Source organism: Aquarana catesbeiana, linkage group LG07, assembly GCF_042186555.1.
Source record: "Aquarana catesbeiana isolate 2022-GZ linkage group LG07, ASM4218655v1, whole genome shotgun sequence".
In the NCBI taxonomy this organism is placed as follows: domain Eukaryota; kingdom Metazoa; phylum Chordata; class Amphibia; order Anura; family Ranidae; genus Aquarana; species Aquarana catesbeiana.
Genome location: NC_133330.1, coordinates 343404626 through 343424259, shown reverse-complemented (window position 1 = coordinate 343424259; position 19634 = coordinate 343404626). Strand labels below are relative to the sequence as shown.

Below are 19634 nucleotides of genomic sequence, written 5' to 3'. Positions count from 1 at the left end.
ACATGTCACGCGTCAAAATTGCGCCCGCTTGGAATGGTGTCAAACTTTAACCCTTAAAAATCTCCATAGGCGACGTTTAAAAAATTCTACAGGTTGCGTGTTTTGCGTTACAAAGGAGGTCTAGGGATAGAATTATTGCTCTTGCTCTACTGGTTGCGGTGATACCTCACATGTGTGGTTTGACCACCATTTTCATATGCGGGCGCTATTCACGTATGCGTTCGCTTCTGCGCGTGAACTCGTCGGGACAGGGCGCTTTAAAAAAAAAAATTTTAAATTTATTTTACTTTATTTTATTTATTTTCTCACTGTTTAAAAAAAAATAAATAAAAAATTGGATCACTTTTATTCCTATTACAAGGAATGTAAACATCCCTTGTAATAGAAAACAGTATGACAGGACCTCCTAAATATGAGATCTGGGGGGGTCAAAAAGTCCTCAGATCTCATATTTGGACTTAAATGCAAAAAAAAAAAAAAAAACACAACACAACAAAAAAATATGCCTTTAAGGCAAATGGGCAGAGCTGATGTTATGAGGTCGCTTCCGCCCTCCTATGGTATGGAGACGGGTGGGGGCCATCTTAGCCTCACTCTTCCCGATCGCCTCCGCCACTACCGGCGGCTCCGGTAAGCGGCGGAGGGCGCGGAAGAGCGGCGGGAGGGGGGTGGCACCTCTCCCGCCGCCGATAACAGTGATCTCATGGGGAACCTGCCGCAGAGACCACCATTATCGTAAACACGACCGGCTCCTGTAAAGGTGGATACATCGGTTGTGGCAGCAGCTGCTGCCGTTACCGAGATATCCACCTTCAAAGTGCCGACGTATATGTACAGGAGACGGTCGGTAAGTGGTTAAGGGGGGAAAAAAAATACACTTTTTAAAATTTTAACCACTTAAGGAGCGAGACTATTTTTGACATTTGTTCTTTATAAGTTGAAATCCATTTTTTTTTTTTTTTTTGCTAAAAAATTACTTAGAACCCCCGCACAGCGGAGGGAGGTGGGATGTCTCCTCCTGCCGCTTGTACAAAGCAATCCAATGTGCTTGTTAGCCACTAGGAATGCTTTTACAAGAGAGACGACCGTCGGCTCGAAAAAAAAACAGGGTGATGACTGCAGCCGCCCATCATCCCGGTATAACTGCTTGAAGTCCAGCGACTTACCGGTAGCAAGTGGTTAAATAAAATACAATACGGAATCCTTCACCAAGCCTCTTCTGCTGCTGAGGGAAATGATCACTTATGAGATAAAACCTGAAATGTAAAGAATGTCTCAGTTGGGAATTTCTATTTTCTAAACTTTATTGTCTCATTGTTATTACAGAACACGGCAGAAGAAGAAGATCCCATCCAAGGGACCAGCAAAGTGAACAGGGGCCTGTGTGCTCCCTCTGTACACAATCATTGAATGTGCCACGGAAAATCGGCACATTGGCCTGCAACCACCAGTTCCATCACAGGTGCATCAGGAGATTAATCCTCGATCGGCCAAACTGCCCAACCTGTGGCATGACCATCCAATGGACCACAGAGGTAAGTGTCTCCCGCTTTTCCTATTGCCCAGTAAAGCTGGTTGTTCTCATTATACGGCATTAACATTTCCTTTGACAAACCCTTAATATGTCTACTTTCTTCTCACTTCTAGAACACATGGACCATTCCTCCATTTGGAACCATCGCAATGGAGGCCCCCGGCCAGTTCTGGGAAGGACTGGCACTTCGTCAACTGACCACGAATGATAGAGGCCCAGCATCGGACGACGAGGAAGGTAAGAATATTAAACACCGATTTACTTAGATTTGAGAAATCGCGCCTTCTGCTCAGTGAGGGGAAGTTTCTAAAACATCTGGAAATGTTTTCTAAATTGGTCAGAAATAAGTGTGAGCCGAATTCAGATCCTTCGTTTACCCGACAAACATCACATAACTCAACACTTTCACTGACAGGGCGGTTTTTATTTTTTGTACTTATGTACATTTCTGAAAAACGTGAAATTTAAAGTGGAACTTCAGCCCTGATATCTATACCTGCAAAAGGGGCCGGCCTGAGGTGACCTATGTAAAACATTAATAATCGCTGCCTATAATGTGTAGAATCCAGTAATGCAGCGTCTCCCCTGCTCTGCACATGCTCAGTTGCTCTCTATTCTGGGCCCTGTGCCTAAAATCAGAGCCACTAGAGGCTGATCAGCTGACAGCGTTATAGTTTACTGTTAAAGAACACGAATGTTATCAAAGTGTTATGGGTAAAGTTCCACTTTAACCACTTCAGCCCCGGACCATTTTGCTGGCCAAAGACCAGAGCACTATTTGCGATTCGGCAGTGCGTCGCTTTAACTGACAATTGCGCGGTCGTGTGACGTGGCTCCCAAACAAAATTGACGTTTTTTTTTTTCTCCCACAAATAGAGCTTTCTTTTTGTGGTATTTGATCATCTCTGTGGTTTTTATTTTTTGCGCTATAAACAAAAAAAGAGCGACAATTTTGAAAAAAAAAAAGTATTATTTTTTTGCTTTTTGCTATAATAAATATCCCCCAAAAATATATAAAAAAACATTTTTTTTCCTCAGTTTAGGCCGATACATATTCTACATATTTTTGGTAAAAAAAAACAAAAAAAAAAAAACGTAATAAGCGTTTATTGGTTTGCGCAAACGTTATAGCGTCTACAAAATAGGGGATAGTTTCATGGCATTTTTTTTTTTTAATAAGTACTGGCGGAGATTTTTATCATGACTGCGACATTATGGCGGACACGTCAGACAATTTTGGCGCAATTTTGGGACCATTTACATTTATACAGCAATCAGTGCGATTAAAATTGCACTGATTACTGTGTAAATGTGACTGGCAGTGAAGGGGTTAACACTAGGTGGCGCTGTAGGAGTTAAGTGTGTCCTGGGGAGTGTTTCTAATTGTGAGGGGGGAGGGGCTTTGTGTGACACATCCACTGATCACCGCTCCCGATCAGTGACACTGTCACTAGGCAGAATGGGGAGATGCTTGTTTACATCAGCATCTCCCCGTTCTTCCTCTCCGTGAGACGATCGCAGGTATCCCCGCGGACATCGAGTCTGCGGGACCCACGACCCGACTCACGGAGCTCCCGGCCAATACAGACAAAGAAGTGAAAATGACTTCGATCAGAGGGACAGAAGAATGTTCTTCTATTGATCGGAGAAACGGCAATAATAATTGAGGCCCAACTCTGGACAAGAGGGAAGGTAAGAGGATTAAAAGCGATCATCTTAGATAAATCAAGCCTTCTGCTCAGTGAAAGGAAGTTTTGGTTGGCTATAAAATAAAATCAGGAAATGGTTTCTGATTGGTCAGACTCACATCTGCCATCTCATTTGGCTTGTTAATTTACCTGCCAAACACCATATAGCTCCTAAAGCCAACCTAAAGGCGAGGATACTCAACCTCCCAACACCCTCTTGCTGGTGCCAGCATCTTGTGTCAGGTTTTGGCCATCTCCATTGGTGGGATGACATCACTCCTGTGCATGTGAAGGAGATAGTCATCCCAGCACACAGGATCAGCCAAGCCGCTGTTAGCTGAGCTGTGCATGCGCAGCTCCTTTTACATTCCAGCGATCACTGTGAGCAGACAGGTAAGTGTGTATTACCTAAGAGACATTGGATGCCTCTATAGTACCATACATTGCATGTCTCTTCTGTAATAAAATGCCTGCCTGCTCATAGTGGATCATAGTGGAAGTTTAGTTCCTCTTTAACCCTTTCACTGTCTGCGACTTTTATCATTTTGTATTTACATGTTAAAATTCACAATGGGTTAAAAGCCCCCAAATGTTATATATTTTCTGAAAAAAAACCCCAAAAAACTGTCTTTAGCATTGCTCAGTAGAGAATTCCAATTTGCTAAACACCACTGTCTCATTATTATTGCAGAGCAACATATCCCGATCGATTCGAAGATGATATCAAGGGCAACACCACCGGACAGTGAACCTGAAGTGGAGCTCCCCCGAAGAACCAGACGAGGGCAGATTTGTGAGTCCCCTCAGAGTGATGGGAGTCACTCTCCCATTGATGGAGGAAAGGTGGAATCGGCGAGCCTCCCAAGACCCTCTCCTAGGAACCAACAGACGGAGGGGCCTCCTGTGTGCTCACTATGCTCGCAGGAAATGAAGGTGGAAGAAACCAGCGCACTGACCTGCCAGCACCGATTCCACCACGGGTGCATCATGAGATTGCTTCCCAGGACTCCAAATTGTCCACTCTGCGGGGAACAAATCTTGTTCTGGAAAAGACGACCGCCTATCACCATTACAACTGTCGATGGAGAGCCAATCCTGAATGGGTTGCAAGGTAAGAATATTAAAGCCACTTTTGGTAGATTGGATAAATTACGGCTCGGTGAAGGAATCTCACCATTCATGCTTAATACCGTGGATGAAAAAATCTTTTTTTATGTTTTTTTTTTTCAGCCCCTAGGCTGTTGTATGGACAGCTTTATTCTCCATGGTGAATCTATTTTATATGATGGAGAACGCCATAGTGGGGCATTCTGTCTGTCTCTACTGCTGCTGAGGACGAGGTCCCAAGGTCACCGCTGTGATTTTATAGTCATGAAAACTAAATGGAAATTTAAAGAAAAAAACATTTGAAATGTGTCTTTAGCATTGCTCAGGATGAATGCAAAACCCATTTACTAAACATTGCTGTCTTATTTATTACAGAACAAGATGGTTCCATAAGGCCCGTCGAGGGATCCAGACTTGTCCAGTGGCGCAGAGGCCCTGAAGAAATGGTGGCCAACACTTTTACAAGACAATGGTTGGCTACCTCATCCCAGAGGTACAGAAGCAGCTCTTCTGTGGATCAGAACCACCCAGAGCCAGGATGCAGCCAAGGACCCACCATCAGCGACCAACAGAGGGAGCAGCTTCCTCCATGCTATATCTGCTTGGAGGATGTACAAGAGGGAGCGGAAGTTTCCAGACTCCCCTGCTCCCACTGCTATCACAACGAATGCATCAACAGATGGATGGACCTGAGAAATGTGTGTCCATTCTGCCACGAGAGGGTCATTCAGGATGTCCAGGTACGTGTCTTACATCCATCACTCTTTTCCCAACTTTTACTTTTTGGGAGGAAAAGTGATGGTCTCTATTAGCTTGTGAAACCATTTAGAACTTTATTTTTAATTTCTTTAAAGAAACCCTTACTCAATGTAATTTCTCTTCTCTCCCCTACAGTTCACATTTCGTATTCCACTTCATGGAGAGATGACCGTGAGAGCTCCCGGCTACGTCTGGTCCAGACAGCCAGAAATGATCATTTTCTTCACCAAAAAAGGAGCAGCTTTAATTTTCACGGTTCCGTCATGTGAGGAGGGCATACACTGATCCACTGGAGGGGGGAGGGGGGATCAGAAGGGCATACACTGATCGACTGGAGGGGGGGGGGGATCAGAAGGGCATACACTGATCGACTGGAGGGGGGGGGGGGAATCAGAAGGGCATACACTGATCCACTGGAGGGGGGGGGGGGGGGGATCAGAAGGGCATACACTGATCCACTGGAGGGGGGGGGGGGGGATCAGAAGGGCATACACTGATCCACTGGAGGGGGGGGGGGGATCAGAAGGGCATACACTGATCCACTGGAGGGGGGGGGGGGATCAGAAGGGCATACACTGATCCACTGGAGGGGGGGGGGGGGATCAGAAGGGCATACACTGATCCACTGGAGGGGGGAGGGGGGATCAGAAGGGCATACACTGATCCACTGGAGGGGGGGGGGGGGGATCAGAAGGGCATACACTGATCCACTGGAGGGGGGAGGGGGGATCAGAAGGGCATACACTTATACACTGGGGGGGGGGGGGGAATCAGGAGGGCATACACTTATACACTGGGGGGGGGGGGGGGATCAGGAGGGCATATACTTATACACGGAGGGGGGGCATACACTAATACATTGGGGGGGGGGGAATTAAGGAGGGCATACACTTATACACGGGGGGGGGGGGGGATTAAGGAGGGCATACACTTATACATTCATGCTTAGAATGGCTGTGAATTTTCCCGACCGCAGATCTGATTACCCGGGGTGCGCTCAGCCCGTCTTTAACCACTTTCTGACCGCCTCACGCATATATACTGCGGCAGAACGGCACGGGCAGGCAAAGTAACATATGGGTATGTTACTCACCTCCCGCGGGCATCGCGCCCCCCCAGTGCCCAAGGCGGTTGACATCGCTACAGGAGCGATCCGTGCTGAGGGGGAGGCCACTGATTTATGGCCACCCCTTGCGATCGCTCCTGGCGAATGGAATGCTTTCTCTGCTCCTGTAATGTAAACAGGAGCAGAGGAAGTGATGTCATTTCTCCTCGTGTCTGTCTTTTCGTTCCGGCGCCAAGGAGAGAAGACATCCAAGTAAGTTCACCAACACTACACTAACAGTAGAACACGCAGGCACACTAAATTACCACTGATCACCCCTGATCACCCCCCTGCACCCCCTGTCACAGTGACACCAATAGCAGTTTATTTTTTTACTGATTACTGCATTGGTGTCATTTGTGACTGTTATAAGTGGTAGGGCAGTTAGTGTTAGGCCCCTTTAGGTCTAGGGTAACCCCCTACCCCCCCTAATAAAGGTTTAACCCCCTGATCGCCCGGCGGGTGATATCAGTTAGGTTTTAGGGTCAGATAGGGTCTGCGTCGCCCCAGGCAGCGTCAGGTTAGTGCCAGTAGCGCTAGTTGTGGTCATATTGGTCCACTGACCCAATTCACCATATGCCCGTGTTCTCTGCCTCCATGACCAGGGCACGATACGAGCAAATCTTGCGGTTCATGCACTTCAATGACAATGAACTCTGTTGTCCTCGTGGAGACCCTGAATATGATCGGCTCTACAAAATTGGGCCCCTCGTAAACCACTTCAACCAACGGTTTGCAGACTTGTTTACTCCCCATCAAGTTGTCTGCGTTGATGAGTCCCTGATTAAATTTTCTGGCCGTTTGTCATTCAAACAGTACCTTCCCAGCAAGCGTGCCAGATACGGGGTCAAGATGTATAAGCTCTGTGACAGGGCCACAGGCTATACATGTAGTTTTATGGTTTACGAGGGAAGAGATAGTCACGTAGAGCCGACAAACTGCCCTGACTACATAGGAAGCGCTGGCAAGATAGTGTGGGACTTGGTGTCACCCTTATTCGGAAAGGGGTACCACTTATACGTGGACAATTATTACACGAGCGTGCCACTTTTTAATCACTTGTTTGATCATGGAATTGGTGCATGTGGCACCGTGCGACCTAATCGCCGGGGCTTTCCCCAGCGGCTTGTAGATTCCCATCTTAGGCTGGGGGAGAGAGCCTGCTTGCAGTGTAATAATTTGCTCGCTATGAAGCGGAGAGACAATAAGAATGTTCTTACCTCCCTTCATTCAGACACGAAGGTCCAAATTACTACGGCGACTGGTGTTGTGGAGAAACCCCTCTGTGTCCACGAATATAACCAAAATATGGGTGGGGTGGACCTCAACGACCAGTTGTTGGCGCCGTACCTAGTTGCCCGTAAGGCCAGACGCTGGTACAAAAAAAGTGTCTGTTTATTTATTTCAATTGGCTTTGCTGAACGCTCATGTGCTATACAGAGCTTCAGGACGGACTGGATCCTTCCTTAAATTCCAGGAAGAGATCGTCAGAGCCCTTCTGTTTCCAGACGGTGCTCCACCTCACCTTCCCCAACCAAATGCAGTAAGCCGGCTGCATGAGAGGCATTTTCTTTATGTCCTCCCGAGTACCCCTACCCAATGAGCCCCCCAAAAAAGATGTCGTGTCTGTAGAAAGCGCGGATATAGACGTGACACCCGCTATTATTGTCCCGCCTGTCCTGACAATCCTGGTCTTTGCATTGGTTTGAAAGCTACCATAAAGTAGTTGAGTATTAGCGTAGGGTACAGCATTGCACAGACTAGGCACACTTTCACAGGGTCTCCCAAGATGCCATCGCATTTTGAGAGACCCGAACTGTTACAGTTACAACAATTACAAAAAAAAAGAGTGTCAAAAAAAATAAATTATATATATATAAAAAATAAAAATAGTTGTTTTATCGTTTTCTCTCTCTCTCTCTCTCTCTCTCTCTCTATTCTCTCTCTATTGTTTTCCTCTTTTTTACTGTATTCTATTCTACAATGTTTTATTGTTATTATGTTTTATCATGTTTGCTTTTCAGGTATGCAATTTTTTTTATACTTTACTGTTTACTTTGTTTTATTGGTAACAATTTTTTAGTTTTCAGGTACGCCAATCAGCTGCAGCGCGGATTTATGCTGACAGCAACAGCGTTTGGTCCCACAATACATAAAGCCGCGACTCCAGCGCTGTCGGAGGTGATTTCACCACCACAGTTAAAAAAAAAAAAAAAAGAGCATATGTGCCGAAGCATGGGAGCAGCAGAGGGCGGAGGAGCGATTTGCTCCTAACTTTTGGGGCGGATGCCCCCATGCTATAAATGGTGCATGTATGCCCATCATTAGAAGTGGGTGGATGAAGGGAGGTATTCTAATGGTGGGCATACCCACCGATCAATCTCTTTTTTTTGTTCAGCCCACATGCTGCATGGAAAAAAAAAAAAAAAAAAAAAAAGATTACAATATATGCCCAACAAAGACCAGCAATGTACTGGTATGTTGCTGGACTTTGAGTGGTTATACCAGAATGATGCCTGCAGTTTTAGGTATCATTTTGGTATCATTCTTTTCAGCCAGCGGTCGGCTTTCATGTAAAAGCAATCCTAGCGGCTAATTAGCCCCTAGACCGCTTTTACAAGCAGTGGGAGGGAATGTCCCCCCCCCTCCCACCGTCTTCCATGTTTTTCTCTGGCTCTCCTGTCCCAACCGCCAGCTGACCATAGAGCTGATCAGAGACCAGAGTGGCTCCAATCATCTCTATGGCCTAAGAAACCGGAAGCTACAAGCATTTCATGACTTAGATTTCGCCGGATGTAAACAGCACCATTGGGAAATTGGGAAAGCATTTTAATCACACCGATTCTGGTGTGGTCAAATGCTTTGAGGGCAGAGGAGAGATCTAGGGTCTAATAGACCCCAATAAAAAAAAAAAAAGGGGAGTACCTGTCACTACCTATTGCTATCATGGGGGATATTTACATTCTCTGAGATAATAAAAATGATAAAAAAATAAATAAAAAAAAAAAATAAAAAATGAAAGGAACAGTTTAGAAATTGAGAGAAAAAAAAGCAAAACACTATTTACATTTGACTCCAGACCGACGCTTGCAAAAGCAAGCGTCGGTCTGGAGTCAAATGTAAATAGCAATTGCACCATGCATGTGAGGTATCACCGCGGAGGGCAGTAATTTTAGCAGTAGACCTCCTCTGTAAATCTAAAGTGGTAACCTGTAAAGGTTTTTAAAAATGTATGTAGTTTGTCCCGCTGCACAGATGTGCGCAATTTTAAAGCATGCCGTGTTTGGTATTCATGTACTCGGCCTATCTTTTTTATTTCATCAAACATTTGGGCAATATAGTGTGTTTAGGTGCATAAAAATTTTTAAAAAGTGTGTTTATTCTTAAAAAAATGCCTTTGAAAAATCGCTGCACAAATACTGTGTGAAAAAAAAAAAAAATGAAACACCCACCATTTTAATCTGTAGGGCCTTTGCTTTAAAATAATATATAATGTTTGGGGGTTCAAAGTAATTTTCTTGCAAAAAAAGATAATTTTTTCATGTAAACAAAAAGTGTCAGAAAGGGCTTTGTATTCAAGTGGTTAGACACCCCAAGCTATTTGCTGAGAGGTATAGTGAGTATTTTGCAGACCTCACTTTTTGTCACAAAGTTTTGAAAATTGAAAAAAGAAATAAAAAAAAAATCATTTTTCTTTTCTTTCTTCATTTTCAAAAACAAAATGAGAGCTGCACAATACTCACCATGCCTCTCAGCAAATAGCTTGGGGTGTCTACTTTCCAAAATGGGGTCATTTGGGGGGGGGGGGGGGGGGGTTTGTGCCATCTGGGCATTTTATGGCCTTCAAAACTGTGATAGGCAGTGAAGAGTGAAATCAAAACGTTACGCCCTTAGAAATCCTGAAGGCGGTGATTGGTTTTCGGGGTCCCGTACGCGGCCAGGCTCCCAAAAAGTCTCACACATGTGGTATCCCCGTACTCAGGAGAAGCAGCTGAATGAATTTTGGGGTGTAATTCCGCATATAACCATGGCCTGTGTGAGCAATATATCATTTAGTGACTTTTTGTAAAAAAAATGTTGTTGTTGTCATTATTCAATCACTTGGGACAAAAAAATAAAATATTCAATGGGCTCAACATGCCTCTCAGCAATTTCCTTGGGGTGTCTACTTTCCAAAATGGGGTCATTTGGGGGGGGGGGTTTGTACTGCCCTGCCATTTTAGCACCTCAAGAAATGACATAGGCAGTCATAAACTAAAAGCTGTGTAAATTCCAGAAAATGTACCCTAGTTTGTAGACGCTATAACTTTTGCGCAAACCCATAAATATACGCTTATTGACATTTTTGTTACCAAAGACATGTGGCCAAATACATTTATCTCTCTCTATATATCTCTCTCTCTATTATATATCTATCTATCTCTCTCCATATTATATATATATACCGTATATACTCGAGTATAAGTCGAGTTTTTCAGCACATTTTTTTGTGCTGAATGTGCCCCCCTCGACTTATACTCGAGTCAAGCACTTTTCTGCAGCAAAAAATTTCATTTTCCGAACCGACTTTGGGGCCCCGTATCTCAGGGCCACTTGGTGCTAGGAATTTGGTGTGCAAACCCAGGGGAACTGGTACCATAACATATCCAAAGATGGAGTTCCTAGCACTAAGTGGCCCCGAGATACGGGACCCCAAAATCGGTTCGGAAAATGTCATTCTCTGCTACAGAAAAGTGCTTGACATTTTCTGAACCGACTTTGGGGCCCTGTATCTTAGGGCCACTTAGTGGTAGGAACCCCAAATTTGATGTGCAAACCCAGTGGAACTGGTACCATAACATATCCAACGATGGAGATCCTAGCACCAAGTGGCCCCGAGATATGGGACCCCAAAATCAGTTCGGAAAATGTCATTCTCTGCTACAGAAAAGTGCTTGACATTTTCTGAACCGATTTTTGGGGCCCTGTATCTCGGGGCCACTTGGTGCTAGAAACCCCAGCTTTGGATATTTTATGGTGCTAGTTCCACTGGGTTTGCACACCAAATTTGGGGTTCTTAGCACTAAGTGGCCCCGAGATACGGGGCCACAAATCCGGTCAACTGTGTCCATCTGCAGCAATGTCCTTTCGGGACCCTTTGGGTTCAGAGACCCCAAATTTTGGCTGCAGCTAGGGGGCATCTAGGAACCCTTAACTACCGAATTTGAAGTTCGGGGGACCTATGGCTGAAAATGGGCACAGTGAGGCTGCAAATGGGCATTGTTGACCCTCTTTTCCACTTACAGTAGCTGTGCATTTCTCACCCTCATCTTATACTTGGGTCAATATGTTTTTCCCATTTTTTTGGGGTAAATTAGGGCCTCGACTTATACTCGGAACGACTTATACTCGAGTATATACGGTATATATACATACATATACACACATATATATCTCCCCATAAATCATATGCAATAAAAAAAAAATCTAATTTCTTCATAAAATTTTGGCTAAAATGTATTCTGCTACATTTTTGATAAAAAAAAAAAAAAAAAAAAAATCCCAATAAGTGTATATTGATTGGTTTGCGTGAAAGTTATAGCATTTACATACTATGGGATTTATACACTGGAATTTTTACTTTTTACCTACTAATGGTAGCGATCAACGACTTAGAATGGGATTGTAATAGTGTAGCAGGAAATCTGACACTAACTGACTAATTGTTACTGACATCACCGGTGACATTAATAAAGTGATCAGTGATAATACTATACACTGTCACTGTACTAGTGACACTGGCTGGGAAGGGGGTTAACATCTAGGGTGACCAAGGGGTTAAATATGTGCCTATGTGTAGTGTGTGTAAAGTGTGCTGCTTTTTACTAATGAGCTCTCAGTTTCTCACCCCCTGCTTTGCAGGGATGAGAAGCTGACAGATCGCTCCCTCTGTACAGAGCTCTCGGCTGTGAATGTTCACATTCGATCAGCAGGTCCCGGCCAGGACTTGATGAACGGCTCCCGCTGTGTACAATCACAGAGTGAGCTGGCCAGGGCGGAATGCATGCGCGCGCTCTGAACTCTGAAGTAGACAGCGACGTACAGGCCGGCAGTCGTTAAGTAGATGCTTCATCAGATATTTTTAAATGGGGAGCCATAGTTAAAAAAAAAAAATTCTAGAACGCAAATAGTCAGTGTAGAGCAATAAAGCATCAACAACAGTATCTTACAAACCTTTTTGCTGAACGGCCCAACTCTCATGGCAACAGTCACTGCTCAGTTCTCCTCTTTGCGATGTTCATTGTCATCATTAAGAAGCGAGCTGACCGCTTCATCTTTAACATATAAAGATTCAGATGGAATAGTGGGTACTCCCGTTTTTTTCTGGGTGTCCATTTGTACCAGGTATCCTTCTCGGGGGGGTAGGTAATGTACTTACTGGACGTTTTGGTGTTCTGGCAGGGCTTCTTAGCTCCTTTGTGGATGAAGACCTGAAGAGCAACAGACACTCCGCTCTTTGGTGTTTTCCGTCTATCCAAACCTCCATTTTTTGGCAATAGAGGTCTTTCTTAGATCTTGCCCAGTGTTTTGCTGCAGCTATTGGATGCATCATTTCCCTTTGCATTCCTACCAGACGGAACCAACGCGTCCTCACAAGATCTAGACACGTGTATTTTGAGTTTTTAGGACATTTACAAGAGATTTTGGTTGGAAAGGTTTCCAATTTGCACCATTCAAACCTTTTGTTCTAAATTCAGGTCGATTGTTCGCTATATTGCTGACCGTGTTGGATTGTGGTTAATCCATAATTCACTTGCTGCTTTTCCAAAGAGAGTTTTGACTTCACCACATTCACCTGGATTTTTGACCGGGTCATCTTTTTCGATGCATCCAGTTCTGATCCAGACGTATTTCAGGCTTCAGGACATCTTTGTCTGAACTCTTCTCCACACCAGGGGACTCTTCAACTACGGTCTCCCTCTTCTGAAGCTTTAACCTTGGCTCTAGTTTGTGTTTTACTAGAGACCTAACATTTTTGCATGCAGATAATATACATATGTTCTGTTTATATCTCTGGTGTTACTAGGCTGGTGGCCTTTATGTGACACCTCAAAAATAATTACAGGAGTCCTTCAGGAGGAATGACAATTTCTGGTCTCATCTCACCATGGTATTTTCTCAAACACTTGGGACAGTGATAATTCTTGAGTGTTCTGGAAAATAAATGAAACCACATGAAATGGCATTGTAACCCTAAAAAAAAAAAAAAAAAAAAAAAAGGGGAACCCCCCCTTCTCCCAATTTCCCCTCACTCATTCCACAGACTATCCAATCCACAACAGCATTACCCACAAAAAGGGTTTAATCCACCCCTATTTCTGAGGAGTAGTACTGCCATCCTGCCCATGTATCTTTACATTTATTCTGTTGGTCTTTGACCATATTGTATCCATCTCTCTGCTTCCATTATTTTTCCTACCTCCCTTTTCCAATCCATTATAGTGGGACATCCAGACTGTTTCCAAAATCTCGGTATCAGCAAATAGAGAAACACATATGTGAGAGTACCCAAAGCTGCACAACCCAAAATAAATTCCAAAGAATATAGAAGGTTTCCCCCAGGGGTTTTTTAGCAACAAACATTAATATTAATACAGTAGATCAAAAATGGAAGGTATATTCAAAGGTGCAATAGATTTATTAAAAAAATATATACAGACTCTGGTTCAGGTAAACAAACAACATATTACATTACTCATGGCAAAGATGCCCCCAGGAGAATATAATTTGACAATTGCATATACCCCATTAATAACATTGTTATCCACATAAATACCCCAATGCATTTCGACCCATTCTGGTCTTCTTCAGGGGAATTTAGATTCTAGGGAAATATACGAAAAGAAGTATTATTAAATTGGAAATTTGGTCAGTATACAGAACATCATTGTACCATTTCACAATGTACAGAAAAATGTCTCCTCATATATAGGGAGGTGTATTTACCATTAAGCGAATGACATGATGGAGATGCATCACACAAACCAGATTTGTTAAAAGCATCCGAATTCAAGGATCCAAGCACTAGGCAGGTGAAGCGCTTGGAATACACAAGACTGGCTGATAATCGGTGCCTTACCCCCCGTCCTCCCTTCCAGGACCAAGCGTGTGGCCCCTTGCAAGTCCGATGGACTGTGGGTCCACCTGGAGAGCGTGGAGGGAATATACATGTCCATTGAGATCCTTGAATTCGGATGCTTTTAACAAATCTGGTTTGTGTGATGCATCTCCATCATGTCATTCACTTAATGGTAAATACACCTCCCTATATATGAGGAGACATTTTTCTGTACATTTTGAAATGGTACAATGATGATCTGTATACTGACCACATTTCCAATTTAATTATACTTCTTTTGATATATTTCCCTAGAATCTAAAATCCCCTGAAGAAGACCAGAATGGGTGGAAATGCATTGGGGTATTTATGTGGATAACAACGTTATTAATGGGGTATATGCAATTGTAAAATTATATTCTCTTGGGGGCATCTTTGCCATGAGTAATGTAATATGTTGTTTGTTTGTTTACCTGAACCCAAGTCTGTATTTTTTTTTAATAAATCTATTGCACCTTTGAATATACCTTCCATTTTTGATCTACTCTATTAATGATGTTTTGCTGCTAAAAAAAAAAACCCTGGAGAAACCTTCTATATTCTTTAAATCTAGGTATCAGTTTCTTTGCTGCATTTAGCAAGTGGGGAGTAACTCTTCTCTTATAAAACCCAGCAGATGACGGCATCCCATGAAAAAGAAAACGTAATGGGGAGAATTCTATAGGTCTAAGTGTCATTTTCTTAATCCAAGGGGCTATCTCCTCCCAGAAAACTTTAATCTTTGGGCAATGCCACCATAAATGCAGAAATGAACCCCCTTTGGTTACATCCCCTCCAGCAGTTAACAGATATTTGCCCCTCTTAATGGAGCCCTTGGCTAAAGAAAAAATAAGATCCCACCAGGACATAAATGGTATTCTCTGGTCACACCGGCCTCATTCTATCTCTCTATTCACAGATGATGTGATCCTCTCCCTGTCAAAACCAAACATTTCTCTTCCCGCTGTACATAACATACTGAACCAATTCAACAAAATGGCTTAAAAAAAAAAAAAAAAAAATGCAACCAAATCCAACAATACTCGCCATCAATCTAGACGCGGACCTCAACCACTTGCCACCCGCCATATAACGGAATGATGGCGGCAAAGTGGTTGTGATATCCTGATCGGACGTCATATGACGTGATCAGGATAACAGAGCCGGCGTGCGACGATCGGAGGTGCTGGGTGTCAGACTGACACACCGTAACTCCAATCGTGGTATGAAGCCTCTGACAGAAACTTCTTACCACGTGATCAACTGTGACCAATCACAGCTGATCATCGCGTGAACCAGGAAGTGCCAGTAAACGGCTTTCCTCGGTTCACACTGACAGGGAGAGACGATGGGCGATGCACATTGATTATCAGCACAGCCCCCATCAAAAGGTGCCAATCAGTGCCCAACATCTGCCAGCCTGTCTCCTAATAAATGCCAATCAATGCCCACAACAGTGCCAATCAGTGCCCAAAAAAAGTGCCAATCAGTGCCCTATCAGTAACGCCTGTCAGTAGCTCCTTATCAATGCCGCCTATCCAGTGCCGCCTATCCAGTGCCCATCAGTTTTTTTCTTTAAATTGTCGGTCATTTTTTTCATGTATAGTGCAAAAACTAAAAACTGCAGAGGTGATCAAATACCACCAAAATAAATCTCTATTTGTGGGATGAAAATGATAAAAACGTCGTTTGTGTAGAGTGTTGCACGACCGCGCAATTGTCATTCAAAGTGCCACAGCCCTGAAAGCTCCTGGGCAGGAGGGGGTGGGGGTGGAAATGGTTAAACAAAAATGTATCCTCACAATTTCGATACCCATGGTCTGGCAAACCCATATAATATCTGGGCATACATCTGACAACCCCCACTTCCAAATTATTTAAAACAATTTTTTTACCCCTCATTTCCTCCATCCAGACTGAACTAAATAAGACTAAAACCTTTCCATCTGTCATGGCAGACAAAAAAAAAACCCAACAAGATCCTCCCAATCCTCTTTACTGAAGCATAAAAAATTTGGGAGGAATGGGGCTCCATACAGGCAGCATATTTCACCAAAACTAAATTTTGGTTCCATTCACACTCATAAACCACTTGCCGACCGGCTCCTGTACATATACATCAGCACTCTAAAGATGGATATCTCGGTAACGGCAGCAGCTGCACAACCGAGGTATCCAGCTTTTCAGTGAGCAGTCCTGTTTACGATAATGGTGGTCTCTGCGGCGGATTCCCTGCAAGATCACCGCTATCGGCGGCAGGAGAGAAGCCCTCCCCCGCGCTGTCGGTGGCGGCGGACGGCGAGGGCTTTCACACTGCAGCGGTGCGCTGGCAGGACGGGAAAAAAAGGCCTGCTAGCCGCATCTTTGGAGCGGTGAAGGAGCCGTGTGTTTACTGATCCTGTCCATTGAAAGCAATGGGGCAGTGCGGCTATACCGCCGGCAAAGCGCTTCTGCACAGGTTTTTAACCCTTTCTCTAGACCTCCTCTCTGTAACTCAAAACATGCAACCTGTAGAATTTTTTAAACATCACCTATGGACATTTTTAAGGGTAAACGTTTGACGCCATTCCATAAGCGGGCGCAATTTTGAAGCGTGACATGTTGGGTATCAATTTACTCAGTGTAACATTTTTCACAATATAAAAAAAATGTTGCTAACTTTACTGTTGTCTTATTATTCAATTCAAAAAAGGTAATTTTTCCAAAAAAATGTGTACTTGTAAAACCGCTGCGCAAATACGGTGTGACAAAAATAGGGATGCACCGAAATTTCGGCCACCGAAACATATCGGTCGAAAATGGCCCTTTCGGCAAAAAGCCGAAAGAGAATTTTTGCAGATACTGGCGCCAAAAATGGGGCGGGGACTGGGCAGGGCTCCGCCCCGACCCCTGGTGCCGCCTATCAGGGGGGCTTCCTATATCATTGAAAGAGAGGAGAGCCGCCGCCTGTTTGATTACAGCACCGGGAACATCACAGCTTTCATTTCAATAGCTGTGTGTTCACCGCTGCGCGCCGTCACATACAGCCCCTCCCCATTGTCCAGGCACTTTGATAGACAGATCACCCATCCAATCTCCAGACAAGGGGGAGGGGCTGTATGTGACGGCGCGCAGCGGTGAACACACAGCTATTGAAATGAAAGCTGTAATGTTCCCAGTGCTGTAATCAAACAGGCGGCGGCTCTCCTCTCCCTTCACTGACTGCAATGGGGACACTGGCTGCCCTACTGGGGACACTGGCGAGGCTGCATTGATCTCCTGAACCATGTCTGCAGTCTCTGATCGTCTCCTGTACCATGTCCCCAGTCTCTGATCGTCTCCTGTACCATGTCCCCAGTCTCTGATCGTCTCCTGTACCATGTCCCCAGTCTCTGACCGTCTCCTGTACCATATCTGCAGTCTCTGATCGTCTCCTGTACCATGTCCCCAGTACCATGTCCCCAGTCTCTAACCATCTCCTGTACCATGTCCCCAGTCTCTGATCATCTCCTGTACCATGTCCCCAGTACCATGTCCCCAGTACCATGTCCCCAGTACCATGTCCCCAGTACCATGTCTCCAGTCTCTGACCGTCTCCTGTACCATGTCCCCAGTCTCTGACCGTCTCCTGTACCATATCTGCAGTCTCTGATCGTCTCCTGTACTACGTCTGCAGTCTCTAATCGTCTCCTGTACCATGTCCCCAGTACCATGTCCCCAGTACCATGTCCCCAGTACCATGTCCCCAGTACCATGTCCCCAGTACCATGTCCCCAGTCTCTGATCATCTCCTGTACCATGTCCCCAGTCTCTGACCGTCTCCTATACCATATTTGCAGTCTCTGATCGTCTCCTGTACCATGTCCCCAGTACCATGTCCCCAGTCTCTAACCATCTTCTGTACCATGTCCCCAGTCTCTGACCGTCTCCTGTACCATGTCCCCAGTCTCTGATCGTCTCCTGTACTACGTCTGCAGTCTCTGATCGTCTCCTGTACCATGTCCCCAGTCTCTGACCATCTCCTGTACCATATCTGCAGTCTCTGATCGTCTCCTGTACCATGTCCCCAGTACCATGTCCCCAGTCTCTAACCATCTCCTGCACCATGTCCCCAGTCTCTGACCATCTCCTGTACCATGTCCCCAGTCTCTGACCGTCTCCTGTACCATGTCTGCAGTCTCCGATCGTCTCCTGTACCATGTCCCCAGTCTCTGACCGTCTCCTGTACCATGTCTGCAGTCTCTGACCGTCTCCTGTACCATGTCCCCAGTCTCTGATCGTCTCCTGTACTACGTCTGCAGTCTCTGATCGTCTCCTGTACCATGTCCCCAGTCTCTGACCATCTCCTGTACCATATCTGCAGTCTCTGATCGTCTCCTGTACCATGTCCCCAGTACCATGTCCCCAGTCTCTAACCATCTCCTGCACCATGTCCCCAGTCTCTGACCATCTCCTGTACCATGTCCCCAGTCTCTGACCGTCTCCTGTACCATGTCTGCAGTCTCCGATCGTCTCCTGTACCATGTCCCCAGTCTCTGACCGTCTCCTGTACCATGTCTGCAGTCTCTGATCGTCTCCTGTACTACGTCTGCAGTCTCTGATCGTCTCCTGTACCATGTCCCCAGTCTCTGATCGTCTACTGTACCATGTCCCCAGTCGCTGACCATCTCCTGTACCATGTCCCCAGTCTCTGATCGTCTCCTGTACCATGTCCCCAGTCTCTGATCGTCTACTGTACCATGTCCCCAGTCGCTGACCGTCTCCTGTACCATGTCCCCAGTCTCTGATCGTCTCCTGTACCATGTCCCCAGTCTCTGATCGTCTCCTGTACCATGTCCCCAGTCTCTGATCGTCTCCTGTACCATGTCCCCAGTCTCTGATCGTCTCCTGTACCATGTCCCCAGTACCATGTCCCCAGTACCATGTCCCCAGTACCATGTCCCCAGTCTCTGACCGTCTCCTGTACCATGTCCCCAGTCTCTGACCGTCTCCTGTACCATATCTGCAGTCTCTGATCATCTCCTGTACCATGTCCCCAGTACCATGTCCCCAGTACCATGTCCCCAGTACCATGTCCCCAGTCTCTGACCGTCTCCTGTACCATGTCCCCAGTCTCTGACCGTCTCCTGTACCATATCTGCAGTCTCTGATCGTCTCCTGTACTACGTCTGCAGTCTCTAATCGTCTCCTGTACCATGTCCCCAGTACCATGTCCCCAGTACCATGTCCCCAGTACCATGTCCCCAGTACCATGTCCCCAGTACCATGTCCCCAGTACCATGTCCCCAGTCTCTGATCATCTCCTGTACCATGTCCCCAGTCTCT

The 19634-nt window shown here is 45.2% G+C and overlaps 1 long non-coding RNA gene across 4 annotated transcripts in view; it reads right to left on the bottom strand.

Annotated features, from left to right (window-relative positions):
• The window catches only part of LOC141103902 (uncharacterized), a 47888-nt gene that overhangs the window by 11923 nt on the left and 16331 nt on the right, over positions 1 to 19634 (bottom strand). For all 4 annotated transcript variants that reach the window (XR_012235394.1, XR_012235393.1, XR_012235391.1 and 1 more), the window contains exon 2: positions 12407 to 13386. This is a non-coding gene — a long non-coding RNA (uncharacterized lncRNA). The remainder of the gene's footprint in view (positions 1 to 12406; positions 13387 to 19634) is intronic.